We start from the raw sequence: 20,326 nt of genomic DNA on the forward strand, positions 1-20,326 counted from the left end.
GGTGGGAAGATACGGATCTAGGCAAGTGATCTAGATCAGCAGAAGTGCTGGACAAATGTGATGAAAATCTAGAATGGATCATGGAGGAAGGAGATAATGAAAATCTTCTTGGTAACATATGCATGATAGAATCCATTGGGTTGCCTGGGTGGCTCAGTGGGTTAAGCCTCTGCCTTCGGCTCAGGTCATGATCCCAGGGGCCTGGGATCGATTCCCGCATTGGGCTCTCTGCTCAGGAGGGAGCCTGCTTCTCCTCATCTCTCTCTCTCTGTCTGTCTCTCTACCTATTTGTGATCTTTCTCTCTGTCAAATAAATAAATAAAATCTTTAAAAGAAAAAAAAAAGAATCCATTAATACTCGTTTCATTAAAACTCCTGTATTTGAAGAATCAATGATGGAGTGAACTTACATGGAACATGAATACCTCTAAGCATGGGAAGATGTGGAGTGTATCAATGATTTCAATGTTGCATACATATCTCTCTGTGCTTAATATTCCTAAGAATGTATATTTTTTATACCATAAACTGCAAAGATTTTTCTGTTTGAGGACTTTTCTTTGGATATCAAAACTGTTCAACCTACTATGTGGGGAAGTCTGAAACTGCCATGGAGTTACTACCTTAGAGCTACCCCAACACAGAAATACACAGCTTCCTTGCCTCAAGTGAAACAAATATAAGTTATAGATTATGCACATTCTCCAAGAGGGCCATAGCAGAATTACACTGCAATGTCCGTATAGTAGAATACCAGTTAATACAACCTCTTTTGGCATCCTTTCTTTTTCTGTCCCCTGTCTCCATTTCTTAACAAATATGCTCCTGATGCCCCATCTAAATAAACTCCTGGCCCACTGAATTTGTTCCAGGGTCTTCTTTTTTTTTTTTTTTAAGATTTTATTTATTTATTTGACAGAGGGAGAGATCACGAGTAGGCAGAGAGGCAGGCAGAGGGGAAGGGATAAGTGATGCAGGGCTTGATCCCAGGACCCTGAGATCATGACCTGAGCCAAAGGCAGAGGCTTAACCCACTGAGCCACCCAGGCACCCCATGGGTCTTCTTTTAAAAAATAAGTAAAACCATGGGAGCCATAAGCACGCGCGCGCACACACACACCCACACACAGCAATTTAATGTGATGATTTTTGATGTTTATCCATTCATCAGACCTAATTTACAGGTTGTTTTTAGATGTTATGAATAGCAGAAATGGTATTATTATATGTTATTTGAAAAATAAACAAAAATTCAAGATTAAAATGTTCTTTCTTAGATTATGCTATCCTCTGTTAGAATACTAATTCTTAGTATGATGAATTTACATTCACATGATTGCTAGTGGTTGTATACTCCACAGGTATAGTGGTAGCAGGATTAAAATGGTAGATGATGAATTTGTTCAGGATATGTTAAAATTGAGGTACCTAAGTAGGGGTGGGTCAGTGTGTAATGGGATGTTTAGTTTTAGAGCTCCCCCCCAAAAGTGGTCAACATAATCAGGAAAAAGATATCTTTTTGTGCAGTCTTTTTATAGCTACCTTTATGTCTTTGTTTCTTAGTGTATAGATAGCAGGATTCAAGACCAGGGTGATAGCAAAGTCCACAATGAAGAGACTTTTATCAATTGAAGGTGGAGGAGAAGGCCAGACATACCATGCATGGAGTTAAAAACAAAAAACCCACAGTGATGTGAGCTGACAAATTAGCAAATACCTTGGATAATTTTCCTGAAGAATGTTTCCAGACTGTGATCAAAATGAACGAATAGTATTAGCAGGAAATACGAAAAGTACTAGCAGGAAGAAGATGACCGTGCTCATGAAGCCACTGTTGGCAGTAACAATAAACTCAAACTTGGTTGCATCTGTACATGCAAGTTTTATGATCTTAGGAAAGTCATAGTAAAAGCTGTCCACTTTATTAGGCCCACAAAAAGACAACTTTATAACAAATAAAAACTGAGACAGCATGGATCACCCCAGTTACCCATCCAGTGATTACACATGAAATACATGTTTTAGGATTCATGATTTTTAAGTAGTGAAGAGGCTTACAGATTGCTGTACACCTATCAAATGCCATGGCTATGAGTAACACCATCTCCACACCTCCTATGATGTGAATAAAACATATCTGTGCCATACAACCTTGGAAAGAAATTACTTTGTATTCATTTAAGAGGTCTTTGATTATCTTGGGAACTGTGGTAGAGGAAAGACCCACATCAATGAGGGACAGGTTGACCAGCAGGAAATACATGGGAGAATGTAGGTGAGAATCAAAAATTACCAAAAACAAAATAAAAAAGTTTCCCAAGAGGACCCCTAAATAGAGCAACAAACATATCAAGATGAGAAAAAGTTTTTTCTCCCAAGAACAAGAAAGTGCCAGTAACACAATCTCAGTGACCACAGAGTCATTTAGTCCACACATTGACTGGTACAGGAGAGCTGAATTTCAAGTGACCCGAGAATGAAAATTTAAAAGAGTAAGTATCACTGGCAGAAACATAGATCCCCTAATTGCCTTTCTAATTAAGTTAGATATAATTGACTGAGAGGAGAAAAACAAAGAATTTGGAGGAAATACGGTTAGCAGCAAATTTACTATATAAAGGGGGATCTATGAGGGAAATATATGACTATAAATTTTGAAGATAGAGACAAAGGAGTTACTTTAATTTTCACCCCATACTTAAATATTTTTTTCCTCAAAGATTTCTAGATCATTATCTAGAATCCATGACCATTGCCCTAAGTGTTTTTTTTTTAATCCCACATAATATTACATAAATATCTAATTCTCTATTCTCTTACCTGAAACTTTCTTAGTCCCTTAAATTTTCCCTTCTTGTAAAGCAGATGAACATAGGGGAAGGGAAGGAAAAATAAAATAAGATGAAAACAGAGAAGGAGGCAGAGCAAAGAGATTCTTAACTACAGAAAACAAACTGAGGTTTGCTGGAGGGGAAGAGGGAAAGGGGCTGGAGTAATTGGTTGATGGGCCTTAAGGAGGGCACTCGAAGTAGTGAGCACTAGGTGATGTATGCAACTGATGAATCACTAAACTCTACCTCTGAAATGAGTAATATAGTATATGTTAATTAAATTGAATTTAAATAAAAAATTAATTTTTTTTTCATTCTTCACTGGGCTTATAGAGACCACCATGACAAAATTACTTGACTATATCCCATCACTCACTATATTGGGCTTTTAAGTTTAAATGGAATTCAGGTGCACAGGCTTAATATTAATACTAAGTTTATGACATGATTGTCACCATTGGTCCAAGACCACTTTTATAGTAAATATATTAGTTAATGACAAGCTAAAAATAAAATAAAATATTGTATATCTGAGAGTAAAGAGGAGTTAATTTAATTATAAACAATTATTCTAATGATCACAAATAACAGATATGAGTCTCCTATAATTAGGGAATTGTGTTAAGTGTATTATTTTTTTCAAACCTCCTAATGACTGTATAGGATAGGTTCAGTTTTATTATCCCCACTTCACAAATGAAACTGTGTCTGAGAAAGATGAAGTGGCAAAACTAGGAGTGGTATATCTAGAGTTTTACAACTTGAGAATGTATTCTAACCAATGTTATGTGCTTTTCAAGGCTAGCACTTCCAAGTACATTCTAACCCTCCAAGGATAAAGATGCATTGATCTTTTTCCTACATCTGAAATTTTTACTTCCCTTAATGTGTTGCAAATAGCATTTCTCCTTCAAAAATCAAATCTTTCAAGGATGGGGAGGAGGTTATCCTTATTTTCCCTTTACTCTCTAAAAGCCCTTCACAGGTGAGTTTACCTTAACTTACACATTGTATTTACTGAACAAGCCAAAACAAGCCACTAGTTCCAGAAAATTCTTTTAGAGAAGTTACCAGGAATTTAGTACACAATGGTCTACACATAAAAATGTCATATATAATGAACAATTTTTAGCCTTTACCTTACATACTTGTTCTCCAAATTTGGTACTGTTGATCTTGAATTGTTTTTGAAATGTCTTCTGTCATCTGTTGCTGTTATCCGTATTGGCTGCCTATCCCAAAGCATTTTCCATACAGTTTGTGATAAGAGAACACCTATCTCTTTAGGCATTTGATGGAAATTTCTGAGTTTTGGAAGAATGTAGGTTCTTATCTTAGCTCTGGGACGAAATATGATAATCTATGTACCTTGGCCATGGATTGGTATAAGAGGGGCATGTAGCTATTTTGATGAGATAAAGAACAATGCTTTTTGTGGAAGTTTTTCTTTCCCAGATTAAAATAGAAAGATTAATGTAGAGAAGTCTCTTTTTTTGGGCTCTTTTATCCTTGCATTCAAGATTAATGCGATGCTCAAAGATGCAGCACTCATGACCTTTGAGTATCTACATGTTAAAGAAGATATTATGAACAGATAGAAAAATAATCCTGTCTAAAAGGTCTTTGATGTCAGAAAAAGGTATACCTTCTGATATTCTGTTGAGAAAAATAAAAACTTACTTTAAGAGACTGTAACTCAGGCAATGTTAATTTGAAGCTAGAGGCATTTTTAATATTTGTATAACAGATCTCTCTTGGTTTTTCTCCTATATTTCTAACTTCTTTTTTTTAAAAGATCTTATTTATTTGACAGAGAGACACAATGGGAGAGGGAACAGGAGGAGGGGGAGTGAAAGAGGGAGAAGCAGGCTTCTGTGCCACTCCAGGCAGATAGCCCAATGCAGGGCTTGATCCCAGGATCCTGGGATCATGACTTGAGCCAAAGGCAGATCCTTAACAACTGAGCCATCTAGGCATCCCTATTTCTAACTTCTTTTTTGTATATTTCACTGATGCATGGATTCTCTCTCCCACCCCTACCAGCCCGATTATGAAAGGTTTCCCTATCTATAGCTCTATTCCTGGACTCTAGCATAATAAACCCAAGACTTTACTGTAGTACATAAAGGGACATCCCTCAAACACTTCAAAGTTAAAATGTGCAAGGGTGAACTCATTATTTCATCCTCTTTTTAATGCTGTAGGAAATATCATGAGTGTTCTCTCTGATGCTTAATCCAGGAGTCTTTGAGACACCATTTATCCTCTCTCGTTTCTTATACCAGAAGGAAAATTACACTTCCTGAATAGTTCTGTTTTGTTTCTTCCTCTTCATTTCCACTGTCAGTTTTATTTCAGGTCTATTTTTTTTTCTAATTAATGATGATAAAGGCTTCTGAATGATCTCTCTGCCTTCAATATTACTTACGTTTCATACTTTCTACACTCTGCTTTCAGATTTGTCTATCTAAAGATCAAATATGGTGTTATACACAACTAATGAATCCTTGAATACTACATCGAAAACTAATGATGACTATATGTTGGCTAATTAAATATATTAAATAAAGATCAAATATGGTCATGTAACTCTCCTATTTCATTTTCTGGTTCTATCATTATGGATATGTTAAAATCTAGTAGCATATCACATCAAGCTCTTTATACACTTGATCTTAGCCAAGAGGCCGAGAAGTGATAAACTGAATGTGTTACTCTCTGTTTTCACACTTCTCTGCTCTTGCATATACTGTCATCTCTGTTATTCCCAGTCATTACAAAGAGGAAACATATTTGCTTAAAAAGCCTGATGGACTTGGTTGCCATTCTAGATCTGCCACATATGATCTATATAGACTAGGATATACTAGCCAATTATGCTGATGGTTATTTATTTGTCTATAAATTGAGAGGTGTCTAACTTACATCTCCAGATTTAAAAAAAAATTTAATTTTATTTTTTTCAGTATTCCAAAATTCATTCTTTATGCACCACATCCAGTGCTCCATGCGATACAGGCCCTCCATAATACCCACCACCAGGCTCACCCATACCCCCCCTCCAGAACCTCCAGCTTGTTTCTCAGTCTGAAAAACATCTCCAGATGTTTGGAAGATTTGAGAGTATATGGGTAAAACTATCTGGCAGAAATGTTAATTCCACTTTCCTTTATCCTTCAAAACTGAGATTAAATACAAGCTACTCTGGAGTATTCATTTATAACCCTAAGCAGAGTAGTATCTCTGAACTACTGTTATATCTTGTACCTTTTTAAAAATAAAATATATAATAATATCTTTATAATATAACATATTATATTATAATTTATTTGAGAAAAGGGGATTTTAGCCAATTTGTATACCCCAGTAGTTAGCACAATTTCTGGCACAAGGTAGGCATTATCAAATGATAGTCTTCATTGACATTCAAGAAGACATGGTAGGCAAAATCAGGGCATAGAAGCTATTGTAAGATATTTGGTGGAGAATAAATCTTCATCAAATGACTTTGAGGTTTGAACTCATCAGCACCGGCTTGCTGATGAATAATGGAAACCAATCTCCATCAGCAACCTCCTTGTCATGACATCATTCTCAAAGAGTGACCTCAGCACCTCACAGTCACGAGTCGATCCTAAATCTAATGCAGTAAAACTGGAAAAAGTACAAACTTTCCTCTTTATTTTTTGACTCAGACAAAATGTGTATAGTCATTACAGAGTATCTGGAACTGTTCTCAAATTATAGTAAATTTTAAAGCATCCTAAAGACATATTGCTAAACTGAAAACATCACTGGATATTTGGGGGAAAATCAGTAATTTGAAAGAGCAGTATACTTTTTAAGCTTAAGCCTCCAATGGAAAGCTGTTTGGTACATGAAGCAGGAAGAGAACTTTTAAACACACTTGAGTCTATGTTCAGAAGAGTTTTTGAACACATGACATAGATTAGCACTTCAGATAAACTAAACTGAAAAAGTAATTTGTTAAGTTAAAAATAGATTTTAAAATAACATACAATGTAAATGTATGTACAGAAATATTTAGGCTTTATAGTATCTTTAGTTTGTGGTTTTTTAAGTGATTTTATTTTTTCCTAAATATGAACTCTTATTTTCTATATTTTATAAGTAACATTTAAAAAGAGAATTTGAAATTAGTAGGGAGAAGGGGGGTGGGGTTATGGACATTGGGGAGGGTATGTGCTTTGGTGAGTGCTGTGAAGAGTGTAAACCTGGCGATTCACAGACCTGTACCCCTGGGGATAAAAATATATGTTTATAAAAAAAATTAAAAATTAAAAAAATAATAATTAATTAATTTTTTTCTCTTATTTTTTTAATTTATTTTTTATTTTTTATAAACATATATTTTTATCCCCAGGGGTACAGGTCTGTGAATCGCCAGGTTTACACACTTCACAACACTCACCAAAGCACATACCCTCCCCAATGTCCATAACCCCACCTGCTTCTCCCAAACCACCTCCCCCCAGCAACGCTCAGTTTGTTTTGTGAGATTAAGAGTCACTTATGGTTTGTCTCCCTCCCATTCCCATCTTGTTTCATTTATTCTTCTCCTACCCACTTAAGCCTCCATGTTGCATCACCACTTCCTCATATCAGGGAGATCATATGATAGTTGTCTTTCTCTGCTTGACTTATTTCGCTAAGCATGATACGCTCTAGTTCCATCCATGTTGTCGCAAACGGCAAGATTTCATTTCTTTTGATGGCTGCATAGTATTCCATTGTGTATATATACCATATCTTCTTGATCCATTCATCTGTTGATGGACATCTAGGTTCTTTCCATAGTTTGGCTGTTGTGGACATTGCTGCTATAAACATTCGGGTGCACGTGCCCCTTTGGATCATTATGTTTGTATCTTTAAGGTAAATACCCAATAGTGCAATTGTTGGGTCATAGGGTAGTTCTATTTTCAACATTTTGAGGACCCTCCATGCTGTTTTCGAGAGTGGCTGCACCAGCTTGCATTCCCACCAACAGTGTAGGAGGGTTCCCCTTTCTCCGCATCCTCGCCAGCATGTGTCATTTCCTGACTTGTTGATTTTAGCCATTCTGACTGGTGTGAGGTGATATCTCATTGTGGTTTTGATTTGTATTTCCCTGATGCCGAGTGATATGGAGCACTTTTTCATGTGTCTGTTGGCCATCTGGATGTCTTCTTTGCAGAAATGTCTGTTCATGTCCTCTGCCCATTTTTTGATTGCATTATTTGTTCTTTGGATGTTGAGTTTGCTAAGTTCTTTATAGATTCTGGACACTAGTCCTTTATCTGATATGTCGTTTGCAAATATCTTCTCCCAGTCTGTCAGTTGTCTTTTGATTTTGTTAACTGTTTTTTCCTTTGCTGTGCAAAAGCTTTTGATCTTGATGAAATCCCAATAGTTCATTTTTGCCCTTGCTTCCCTTGCCTTTGGGGTTGTTCCTAGGAAGATGTTGCTGCGGCAGAGGTCGAAGAGGCTGCTGCCTGTGTTCTCCTCAAGGATTTTGAAGGATTCCTTTCGCACATTGAGGTCCTTCATCCATTTTGAATCTATTTTTGTGTGTGGTGCAAGGAAATGGTCCAATTTCATTTTTCTGCATGTGGCTGTCCAGTTTTTCCAGCACCATTTATTGAAGAGGCTGTCTTTTTTCCATTGGACATTCTTTCCTGCTTTGTCAAAGATTAGTTGACTGTAAAGTTGAGGGTCTATTTCTGGGCTCTCTATTCTGTTCCATTGATCTATGTGTCTGTTTTTGTGCCAGTCTTGATGATGACAGCTTTGTAATAGAGCTTGAAGTCTGGAATTGTGATGCAATCAACTTTAGCTTTCTTTTTCAATATCCCTTTGGCTATTCGAGGTCTTTTCTGGTTCCATATAACTTTTAGAATTATTTGTTCCATTTCTTTGAAAAAGATGGATGGTACTTTGATAGGAATTGCATTAAATGTGTAGATTGCTTTAGGTAGCATAGACATTTTCACAATATTTATTCTTTCAATCCAGGAGCATGGAACATTTTTTTCATTTCTTTGTGTCTTCCTCAATTTCTTTCATGAGTACTTTATAGTTTTCTGAGTATAAATTCTGTGCCTCTTTGGTTAGGTTTATTCCTAGGTATCTTATGGTTTGGGGTGCAATTGTAAATGGGATTGACTCCTTAATTTGTCTTTCTTCTGTCCTGCTGTTGGTGTAGAGAAATGCAACTGATTTCTGTGCATTGATTTTATATCCTGACACTTTACTGAATTCCTGTATAAGTTCTAGCAGTTTTGGAGTGGAGTCTTTGGGTTTTCCACATATAGTATCATATCATCCACGAAGAGTGATAATTTGACTTCTTCTTTGCCTTTTTGTATGCCTTTAATTTCCATTTGTTGTCTGATTGCTGAGGCTAGGACCTCTAGTACTATGTTGAATAGCAGTGGTGATAATGGACATCCCTGCCGTGTTCCTGACCTTAGCGGAAAAGCTTTCAGTTTTTCTCCATTGAGAATGATATTTGCGGTGGGTTTTTCATAAATGGGCTTTGATGATATTGAGGTATGTGCCCTCTATCCCTACACTTTGAAGAGTTTTGATCAGGAAGGGATGCTGTACTTTGTCAAATGCTTTTTCAGCAACTATTGAGAGTATCATATGGTTCTTGTTCTTTCTTTTATTGATGTGTTGTATCACATTGACTGATTTGCGGTTGTTGAACCAACCTTGCAGCCCTGGAATAAATCCCACTTGGTCGTGGTGAATAATCCTTTTAATGTACTGTTGAATCCTATTGGCTAGTATTTTGTTGAGTATTTTCGCATCTGTGTTCATCAAGGATATTGGTCTATAGCTCTCTTTTTTGTTGGGATCCTTGTCTGGTTTGGGTATCAAGGTGATGCTGGCCTCATAAAATGAGTTTGGAAGTTTTCCTTCCATTTCTATTTTTTGGAACAGTTTCAGAGGAATAGGAATTAGTTCTTCTTTAAATGTTTGGTAGAATTCCCCCGGGAAGTCGTCTGGCCCTGGGCTTTTGTTTGTTTGGAGATTTTTAATGACTGTTTCAATCTCCTTACTGGTTATGGGTCTATTCAGGCTTTTTATTTCTTCCTGGTTCCATTGTGGTAGTTTATATGTTTCTAGGAATGCATCCATTTCTTCCAGATTATCAAATTTATTGGCGTAGATTGCTCATAGTATGTACTTATAATAGTTTGTATTTATTTGGTGTTAGTTGTGATCTCTCCTCTTTCATTCATGATTTTATTTATTTGGGTCCTTTCTCTTTTCTTTTTGATAAGTCGGGCCAGGGGTTTATCAATTTTATTAATTCTTTCAAAGAACCAGCTCCTACTTTCGTTGATTTGCTCTATTTTCTTTTTGGTTTCTATTTCATTGATTTCTGCTCTGATCTTTATGATTTCTCTTCTCCTGCTGGGCTTAGGGTTTCTTTCTTGTTCTTTCTCCAGCTCCTTTAGGTGGAGGGTTAGGTTGTGTACCTGAGACCTTTCTTGTTTCTTGAGAAAGGCTTGTACCGCTATATATTTTCCTCTCAGGACTGCCTTTGTTGTGTCCCACAGATGTTAAGCCATTGTGTTTTCATTATCATTTGTTTCCATGATTTTTTTCAATTCTTCTTTAATTTCCCGGATGACCCATTCATTCTTTAGAAGGATGCTGTTTAGTCTCCATTTATTTGGGTTCTTTTCAAACTTTCTTTTGTGGTTGAGTTCTAGCTTTAGAGCATTGTGGTCTGAAAATATGCAGGGAATTATCCCAATCTTTTGATACCAGTTGAGTCCTGATTTAGGACCAAGGATGTGATCTATTGGGGAGAATGTTCCATGTGCACTAGAGAAGAATGTGTATTCTGTTGCTTTGGATGAAATGTTCTGAATATATCTGTGATGTCCATCTGGTCCAGTGTGTTATTTAAGGCCTTTATTTCCTTGCTGATCTTTTGCTTGGATGATCTCTCCATTTCAGTGAGGGGAGTGTTAAAGTCCCCTACTATTATTGTATTATTGTTGATGTGTTTCTTTGATTTTGTTATTAATTGGTTTATATAGTTGGCTGCTCCGACGTTGGGGGCATAGATATTTAAAATTGTTAAATCATCTTGTTGGACAGACCCTTTGAGTATGATATAGTGTCCTTCCTCATCTCTTATTACAGTCTTTGGCTTAAAATCTAATTGATCTGATATAAGGATTGCCACTCCTGCTTTCTTCTGATGTCCATTAGCATGGTAAATTCTTTTCCACCCCCTCACTTTAAGTCTAGAGGTGTCTTCGGGCTTAAAATGAGTTTCTTGGAGGCAACATATAGATGGGTTTGTTTTTTTATCCATTCTGATACCCTGTGTCTTTTGACAGGGGCATTTAGCCCATTAGCATTCAGGGTAACTATTGAGAGATATGAATTTAGTGCCATTGTATTGCCTGTAAGGTGACTGTTACTGTATATGGTCTCTGTTCCTTTCTGATATACCACTTTTAGGCTCTCTCTTTGCTTAGAGGACCCCTTTCAAGATTTCCTGTAGAGCTGGTTTGGTGTTTGCAAATTCTTTCAGTTTTTGTTTGTCCTGGAAGGTTTTAATCTCTCCTTCTATTTTCAATGATAGCCTAGCTGGATATAGTATTCTTGGCTGCATGTTTTTTTCGTTTAGTGCTCTGAAAATATCCTGCCAGCTCTTTCTGGCCTGCCAGGTCTCTGTGGATAAGTCTGCTGCCAATCTAATATTTTTATCATTGTATGTTACAGACTTCTTTTCCCGGGCTGCTTTCAGGATTTTCTCTTTGTCACTGAGACTTGTAAATTTTACTATTAGGTGACGGGGTGTGGGCCTATTCTTATTGATTTTGAGGGTCATTCTCTGAACCTCCTGAATTTTGATGCTCATTCCCTTTGCCATATTGGGGAAATTCTCCCCAATAATTCTCTCCAGTATACCTTCTTCTCCCCTCTCTCTTTCTTCTTCTTCTGGAATCTCAATCATTCTAATGTTGTTTCATCTTATGGTGTCACTTATCTCTCGAATTCTCTCCTCATGGTCCAGTAGCTGTTTGTCCCTCTTTTGCTCAGCTTCTTTATTCTCTGTCATTTGGTCTTCTATATCACTAATTCTTTCTTCTGCCTCATTTATCTTATCAGTGAGAGCCTCCATTTTTGATTGCACCTCATTAATATCTTTTTTTATTTCAACTTGGTTAGATTTTAGTTCTTTTATTTCTCCAGAAATGGCTTTTATATCTCTCAAGAGGGTTTCTCTAATATCTTCCATGCCTTTTTCGAGCCCGGCTAGAACCTTGAGAATTATCATTCTGAACTCTAGATCTGACATATTACCAATGTCTGTATTGATTAGGTCCCTAGCCTTCGGTACTGCCTCTTGTTCTTTTTTTTGTGTTGAATTTTTCCGTCTTGTCATTTTGTCGAAATAAGAGTATATGAAGGAGCAAGTAAAATACTAAAAGGGTGGCAACAACGTCAGGAAAATATGCTTTAACCAAATTAGAAGAGATCCCAATTCGTGAGGGGGGAGAAAATGGATAAAAAGAGGTTCAAAAAGGAAGAAAGAAAAAAAAAAGAAAAAAAAGGAAAGAAAAGAAAAGAATTTTTAAAAAAGAAAAGAAATAAAGAAAAATATGAAAAAGAAAAAATATATATATATTAGATAAACTAGTTAAAAATCGTTAAAAAAGAAAAAGGTAAAAGTTAAAAAAAATATTTTACCAGAAGGTGAGAAAAAAAAAACAAAAAATGAAAAAGAAAAAAATTAAATTAACTGCAAGACTAAAAAAAATCACAGGGAAAAAGCCATGAGTTTAGTGCTTTGCTTTCTCCTCCTCTGGAATTCTATTGCTCTCCTTGGTATTGAATCCACACTCCTTGGTAGGTGAACTTGGTCTCGGCTGGATTTCTTGTTGATCTTCTGGGGGAGGGGCCTGGTGTAGTGATTCTCATGTGTCTTTGCCACAGGCGAATTGGACCGCCCTTACCAGGGGCCGGGGTGAGTAATCCGCTAGGGTTTGCTTTCAGGAGCTTTTGTTCCCTGAGCGCTTTCCGTAGAGTTCCAGAGGATGGGAATACAAATGGCAGCCTCCTGGCCTCCGGCCTGGAGGGGCCGAGAGCCCAGGGCCCCACTCCTCAGTGCGCCCTCAGAGAACAGCGCCCAGTTACTCTGGTCTGCCTGACCTCCGGCCGCGCTCTGAGCTCACCGAGCCTGCGACCGGTTCAAGGTAACACTGAGCTGGGCGCTTACTGTCTGTCAGCTCTGTCTCTGTAGCTGGCTTTCCTGTTCCAATTCCCACAAGCTCTGCAACACTCAGACACCCCCGATCCTTCTGTGACCCTGCGGGACCTGAGGCCACGCTGACCCCGCGTGTGCTTCACTCCAGTTTAGCCTCTGGAGCGATGTCCCTCTGCGGAACAGACTTTTAAAAGTCCTGATTTTGTGCGTTGTTGCTCTGCCGCTTGCCGGGAGCCGGCCCCTTCCCTCGGGGTCTATCTTCCCGTCGCTTTGGATTCACTTCTCCGCTGGTCCTACCTTTCAGAAAGTGGTTGTTTTTCTGTTTCCAGAATTGCTTTTCTTCTCTTCGATCTGCCGATGAATTTTCAGGTGTTTGCAATCTTTAGATAAGCTATCTAGCTGATCTCTGGCTAGCTGAAGTAGTCTCAGCCTGCTACTTCTCTGCCATCTTGACTCCTCCCCACTAAAATAAATTTAAAAAAAAAAAAAGAAAGAAGAAAAATGATCTAGGAGTAATTTTATAAATAGCAGTATTGTATAGTAACTAATAGCAAACATTCTGGGGACAGACTACCTGGATTCGAATCTCCATCTCCTTGATTTATGAACTAAGTGTCCTTGGGTGAGTTGCTTCACTTCTCTCTCCCTGAATTTCCTCATCTGTAAAATAGGGATGATAATAGTACTTACCTTATACTGTCTTGTTGTGAGGATTAAATGAGATAATACAGGGACAACAGCAAAGTGTGCTGTGGCACATAATAAGTACTTAATACATTTTTATAAATAATTATAATGATTTTTAAGATAATGATTTTTAAGACTTGATCATTCAGTTCATTCTGAACATAAGATAGCTTGCTCTGCCAGACTGTACTCATTTGGAATGACATAACCAAGATATAATGTTCCATGAATTCCCATGAATCTAATATCAGAGGGAAAAAAGGCATGGAAAATTGAAACCCCTTCACATATCAATTTAATAAAGATATGGGCTCTTTGAAGAGAAATTCATCTCACAATATAATTGAAACTATCAAAATGATACCATAACCTGTATAAAACTATGTGAGTAAAAATTATTCAAATAAAGAGAATGAGCAAAAAGAACCTTAAGATAAAGGAGAAAGAAGATTTGGGAATTAAATGTAACCAGTTCTTGGGGAATTAACAGGTTTCATGCTCAGGTACAGGTCTCATTCAACAGGGGCTTCAAGAGACTGAGACGTACAGACAGTTCATACCCTTTTAAATTGCCACCATTTCTTGACACAGATAGTTATAAATAGTTCCTACCATTTGGAAGGGAATCAGTTAGCTGGACTGGATGGTAGGACTGCACAGAGTCCATAATTGCTTCTAATGGAAACCGGGTCTTTTGTGTACACTGGTTTTCCCAAAGGTAAATTATCATAACTTGCAGAAGAGATCCAGGGAAATCAAGCAGTTCAATGTGTTGATCTGTGATTTTTGTGCTCTGATATATTTTTTTTTTCAAATTAGAGAATTTTAGGTTAACTTTAAATGTTCATTGTGTTATTGCAAGTTATATAAACCATTGATGGTATTAGTTAGACACCACTATCACGTTGATGAAAACTATCACATTATACCCATAATGGTTTGTCTAACTTGGAATTTTGAGAAATAATGAATTAATACTTGAACATATCAGGGGGAGTTCCAAAAATAGTGAAATATTAGATTTGCAAATTCTCATTTGGTATTTTAACAACTTTTTGAAGGCTTAATATGTATACTGTAAAATTTATCCAGTTAAATGTATTACTCAGTAATTTAAAATAAATTTATGGAGTTGTATAACCATTATCATTATTCAGTTTTAGAATAATTCAATCTCCCTAAAATATTCCTTGTGCCTATTTGTAGTTAATTTGCACTTCCATTCCCAGGCAACAAGTAATTTGTTTAATGCATTCAGAGATTTACTTTAGAATCAATTCAATTTACCAAACTGAAGCTTCTTGAGTGAAGGTAGGGCTGTGTTGTCTTGAGGAAGGACACTTCTACACAGCCATAACTATTTTTTAGGTTGTTACTAAGCCATTATTTATTAGTTTTTTGAAGCTTTAGGTATTACAAGTATGAAGTGCAGAACAAACATGTCTCCCCCCCACTGCCAGTAATTTGCAAAGAATCAAGAGGCTGGTTGATAGATTGAAAAATTTTCTCTATTTCTATAATACCTTTGCAGAAGGCTTTTTAGGACGTTATCAAAACTACCTGTCACCCCTTACTAAAGTGCTCTACCTTTTAAAAATTGTAAACCCTGTTAATAATATCATTCTTTGATTTTTTTTTTTTTTTTTTGTAACTAGATTGAAATTTTGGCTCTAGAATTTTCTGTGCCTTTAAAAGTTCCTTCAGTGGGAAAGAAGGCCTGCCAATCATATTGCAGAGGGATGGGGAGGAATTCCTTTGACCCACAGGCCAGTTATCTTGAAGATCCCACAAGCTTCAGGCTGCTGCAGAAGATCCTTGGGATCCATTCCATCCTGGGCACAGGTCACATACATTTCAGAGCAGTCCTTACCTCCGAAGCAGCATTAAGTTGTTTTAACAACAGGCAGTTTCACAGTTTGGAAAACTTTTCCAAACAGTTTGGAAAACATTTTCCTTTCTCAGAATCTAAACAAATCACTCTCCCTCTGTTATAACAGGCCACCCAGAGCTTCCCCTCAGCATAGATACACATCCCATCAGGAATTTGTTCTTCTTTCTCCAGCTTGTAAACACTTCTGCAGTTGGAGATCTTTCCTGTCTGTAGGTCATAGCTAAAGGCATCCACCGAGGGGCGCCTGGGTGGCTCAGTGAGTTAAAGCCTCTGCCTTCAGCTCAGGTCATGATCCTAGCATCCTTGGATCGAGTCCCACATCGGGCTCTCTGTTTAGCGGGGAGCCTGCTTCCTCCTCTCTCTCTGCCTGCCTCTCTGCCTACTTGTGATCTCTGTCTGTCAAATAAATAAAATCTTAAAAAAAAAAAAAAGCATCTAACTAGTAAGACAGGCTGCCGATGTAATAGAAGATTTTGTGATCCAGGGATCAATCCAAATCATTGGAGATGTCCACCTGCTCAAAATACTTTTCCACTTGGTGGTCCAGAAGAGGGAGTACAGGGACCTGTGGTGCCACCCCAGAGCTGTTGGGTGGTCTCCTTGGCCATGATGCCAGCAAAATATCTCCCAACAGGATCTACCTTCCCATTATTGAACCAATTGTTTTTCTGGTCTTTATCTCCTGTGGCCAGGGCAACTGCTGAGTGATCTTCACAGTTCAGAGCACAGAACTTTGTTCCTGTGGTGGTGACATAGCCTCCTCCCTGGTGAAGGGATCAGAGCCAATGGGACATCCACAGTCACTTGCTGCACGCACTTGCTGAGTGAATCCCACTGGCAAAGGTTTCTTGCAAGAATATCTATAAAGAGCAGTGAGATGGATACCTCCTCCTGCACCGGAGACTCCCTGCCCCAGCAATTCTCCCGCAAAACACATTCGATTTTAATGGAAGACATTGTTAACCGGAAGCTGTCTTGGTGTCAGTGACCCTTGGAGAACTGGCTCCACAGCCACAATTTGATACTGTATTTTTCCTATTCTTCAGAGGATAATGAGAATAATCAAAATTTTTGAGGTTATTAGACACTGACTTTGATTTTGAACTGTCACTAATTTCTGTAGAAAGAAAATGCTACTGTGGACAGTCAGAAATAGGGGTTTGTGGCAATTAGGTGGCCAATGAAATTTTGTCTGTGCCTATCTCAGAGTGTGCTGTGTGTTTTCCTAAATCAATTCTTTAGTTGTGTCCATACTTTGAGATAAAAATTGGCATAAGTATACTGACAATTGGAATATTTCCATATTGGTTACCTAAGTCATGAAATGAAATATGTTATGATAAGATAAGCAAAGTAAAGCAAATTAGATCTAATTAACCTACTAAAGTAATAAACCAAAGTAATATTTCACTTGAAGAAGAATTGTAGAGATTAGTACTATTATCAGTGAATTCAAAGATGGAGAGTTTTGGGGGTGCCTGGGTGGCTCAGTCAGTTAAACGCCCAACTCTTTGTTTCATTTCAGGTCATGATTTCAGGGTCATGGGATCGTCAGACTCCAAGCTCAATGCAGAGTCTGCTTAAGCTTCTCTCTCCCTCTGCCCCTCCACCCTGTTCTTTCTCCCTCAAACAGGTAAGTAAGTGTTTAAAAAAAATGTAGAGTTTTGAGGCACCTGACTGACTCAGTTGGTAGAGTGTGAGATTCTTGATCTCACAGTTATAAATTCAAGTCACTACTGGGTGTAGAGATTACTTAAAAATAAATATTTTAGGGCACCTGGGTGGCTCAGTGGGTTAAGCTTCTGCCTTCATCTCAGGTCATGATCTCAGGATCCTGGAATCAAGCCCCCCATCGGGATCTCTCCTCAGCAGGGAGCCTGCTTCCCCCTTCTCTTTGTGCCTGCCTCTCTGCCTATTTGTGATCTCTCTCTGTCAAATAAATAAATAAAATCTTAAAATTTTTTTTCTTAAAAAAAAGAATACTTGAGGGACCCCTGGGTGGCCCCGTCAATTAAGTGCCTGCCTTCAACTCAGATCATGATCCAGAGTCCTAGGATGGAGTCCCAGGATGCAGCTCCTTGGTCAGCAGGGAGCCTGCTTCTCCCTCTGCCTCTGAGGCTTCCCCTGCTTGTATTCTATCTCTTTCTGTTAAATAAATAATTGAAATCTTAAAAACAAAACAAAACAAAAGAATACTTGATACTTAATCTAAGAATATTTTATCTGCTTTCTTAACAGAGTTTTAAGTGTCCAGTACAATGTTGTTAACTGCAGATAGAGTGTTGTTCAGTAGATCTTTCGAACTTAACTCTAGAACTTAAACTTTCTATTGAATAACAACTCTTAATTTCCCTCTCCCTTCAAGTCCATGGAAACCATCATTCTACTTTCTGTTTTTATGATTTGATTATCTTATTTTTAAAAATTTTTTAAAAAATTGTATTTATTTATTAGAGCAAACATTGGGGAGAGGGGAGGAAGGAGAAGAGAGGGACAAGCAGACTCCCCGTTGAGTGGGGAGCCTTACCTGGGGCTCAATCCTAGCATCCTGAGATCATGACCTGAGCTAAGTTACCCATTTAGCTGACTGAGCCACACAGGAGCCCCATAATTTGATTATTTTAGATACCTCAGATAAGTGAGATCATGTAGCATTTGTTCTTTGATGACTGGCTGATTTCACTTAGTGTAATGTCCTCTAAGTTCATCTGTGTTGTTGCACATGACATGATTTCCTTCCTTTTTGAGGCTCTGTAATATTTCATTGTATGTATAAACATTTTCTTTCCTCATTCATCCATAGAGGGACATCGGATTATTTCTGTATCTTGGCTATTGTGAACAATGTTGCAATGAATGTAGGAGTGTAGATATCTCTTTGAAATGAAATAAAACTGATTCCTTTAGATATAAACTCAGAAGTGGGGTTGCCATATAATAAGGTAGTTCTATTTGTAATATTTTGAAGAACTTCCATACTGTTTTCCAAAATGTGGTACTAATTAACATTTCCATAAACAGTATACACGAGCTCCTTTTTCTGCACATTTATCACCATCATTCATTCTCTCTTGTCTCTTTTATAATAACCACTGTAACATGTGAGGTGGTATCTTATTGTGATTATTGATATGCATTTCTGTGATGATCAGTGATCTTGAGTACCTTTTCATATATCACTGGCCATTTTTTTTTAAAGATTTTATTTATTTATTTGACAGACAGAGATCACAAGTAGGCAGAGAGACAGAAGGAAGCAGGCGCCCCGCCGAGCGAAGAACCCGATATGGGGCTCGATCCCAGAACTCTGGGAGTCATGACCTGAGCCGAAGGCAGCGGCTTTAACCCACTGAGCCATCCAGGTGCCCCTATCACTGGCCATTTTTATGTCTTCTTTTGAGAAATGTCTATACAGGTCCTTTGCCCATTTTAAAATTGGATTATTTGGTTTTTGCTGTTGAGTGGTCTGAGTTCTTTTTTGTATGTATATATATAGAGAGAGAGTTGTATTTTATATGTATATAATATATATATATATATATATATATATATATATAGTATTAACACTTATGAGAAGTATAGTTTCTAAATAGTTTCTCCCATTCTATAGGTTGCCTTTCCCAGTCAGTTAATTGTCTTCTGTACAGAACTTTTTACATTTGATGTAGTCCCACTTGTGTGTTTTGCTTTTGTTGCCTGTGGTTTTGGTGTCATGTTGATAAATCATTACCAAATGCAATATCATGAAGCATCTTCCTTGGGTTTTATCTTAGAATTTTTATACCTTAAATCTTTATTCCATTTCCAGTTGATTTTTCTGTATGGTATAAGATAAGAGTCCAATTTCATCCTTTTGCTTTTGGAAATCTAGTTTTCCAAATGTCATTTGTTGAAGAGACTCTCTACATTGTGTATTCTTGGCATTCCTGCCAAAGATTATTTGACTATATTTGTATAGGTTTATTTTGGGCTCTCTAGTTTGTTGTATTGGTCTATGTCTATTTTTTATGCCAGTATCATGGTGTTTTAATTACAATAGCTTTGTAATATAGTTTGAAGTCAGGCTTTGTGATGGTTCTAGCTTTTTTCTTCTTTCTCAAGATTATTTTAGGTATTTAGGCTCTTACGTGGTTCCATATGAATTTTTGGATTGTTTTTTCTATTTTTGGTGAAAATGCCAGTGGAATATTGCCAGGAATTATATGATATATGTTGATCCCTTCGGATAAAAATGACATTTGAACAATATTAAGTCTTCTAGTTCATGAATGTGAGAAATCTTTTCATTATTTATGTCTACTTTAATTTTTTACATTGGTGTTCCATAGTTTTCCATGTAGAAGTTTTACCTCCTATGTTAAATGTATTCTTATGCCTTTTATTCTTTTGGTGGTAGTGTAAATGGGATTGTTTTAATTTCCTTTTCAAATGTTTATTGTTAATGTACAGATATGCAATGATCTTTTGTATTCTGATTTTGTATTCTACAACATAACTCAGTTTTTTATTAGTTCTACAGTTTTTTGGTGTATGTGTGAGGAGCCCTTACAGTTTTTATCATGTGCAAACAGAAATAATCTTACTTCTTTACTTATGGATTAGTTGCTTTTTATTTATTTTTCTCATCTAATTTCTTTGGCTAGAACTTCCAGTACTGTATTGAATAGATATTGG

The 20,326-nt window shown here is 37.2% G+C and overlaps 1 protein-coding gene and 2 pseudogenes across 4 annotated transcripts in view; 1 reads left to right on the forward strand and 2 right to left on the reverse strand.

Moving 5' to 3' along the window:
- Positions 1–20,326, forward strand: part of LOC309867699 (olfactory receptor 4F3/4F16/4F29) — a gene marked incomplete at both ends in the record, with an annotated part of 348,174 nt that overhangs the window by 164,228 nt on the left and 163,620 nt on the right. The gene's annotated exons all lie outside the window — the stretch shown is intronic.
- LOC309867746 (olfactory receptor 4F21-like) lies at positions 1,501–2,437 on the reverse strand (annotated as a pseudogene). Its single transcript has one exon. The product of its transcript is annotated as an olfactory receptor 4F21-like (transcript).
- Positions 15,454–16,609, reverse strand: LOC309867764 (regucalcin-like; annotated as a pseudogene). Its single transcript has 2 exons — positions 16,093–16,609; positions 15,454–15,896 (listed from the first exon to the last, which is right to left on the reverse strand). The product of its transcript is annotated as a regucalcin-like (transcript).

The sequence above is a fragment of the Mustela nivalis genome (genome assembly GCF_964662115.1).
Source record: "Mustela nivalis genome assembly, chromosome: 6".
NCBI lineage: Eukaryota > Metazoa > Chordata > Mammalia > Carnivora > Mustelidae > Mustela > Mustela nivalis.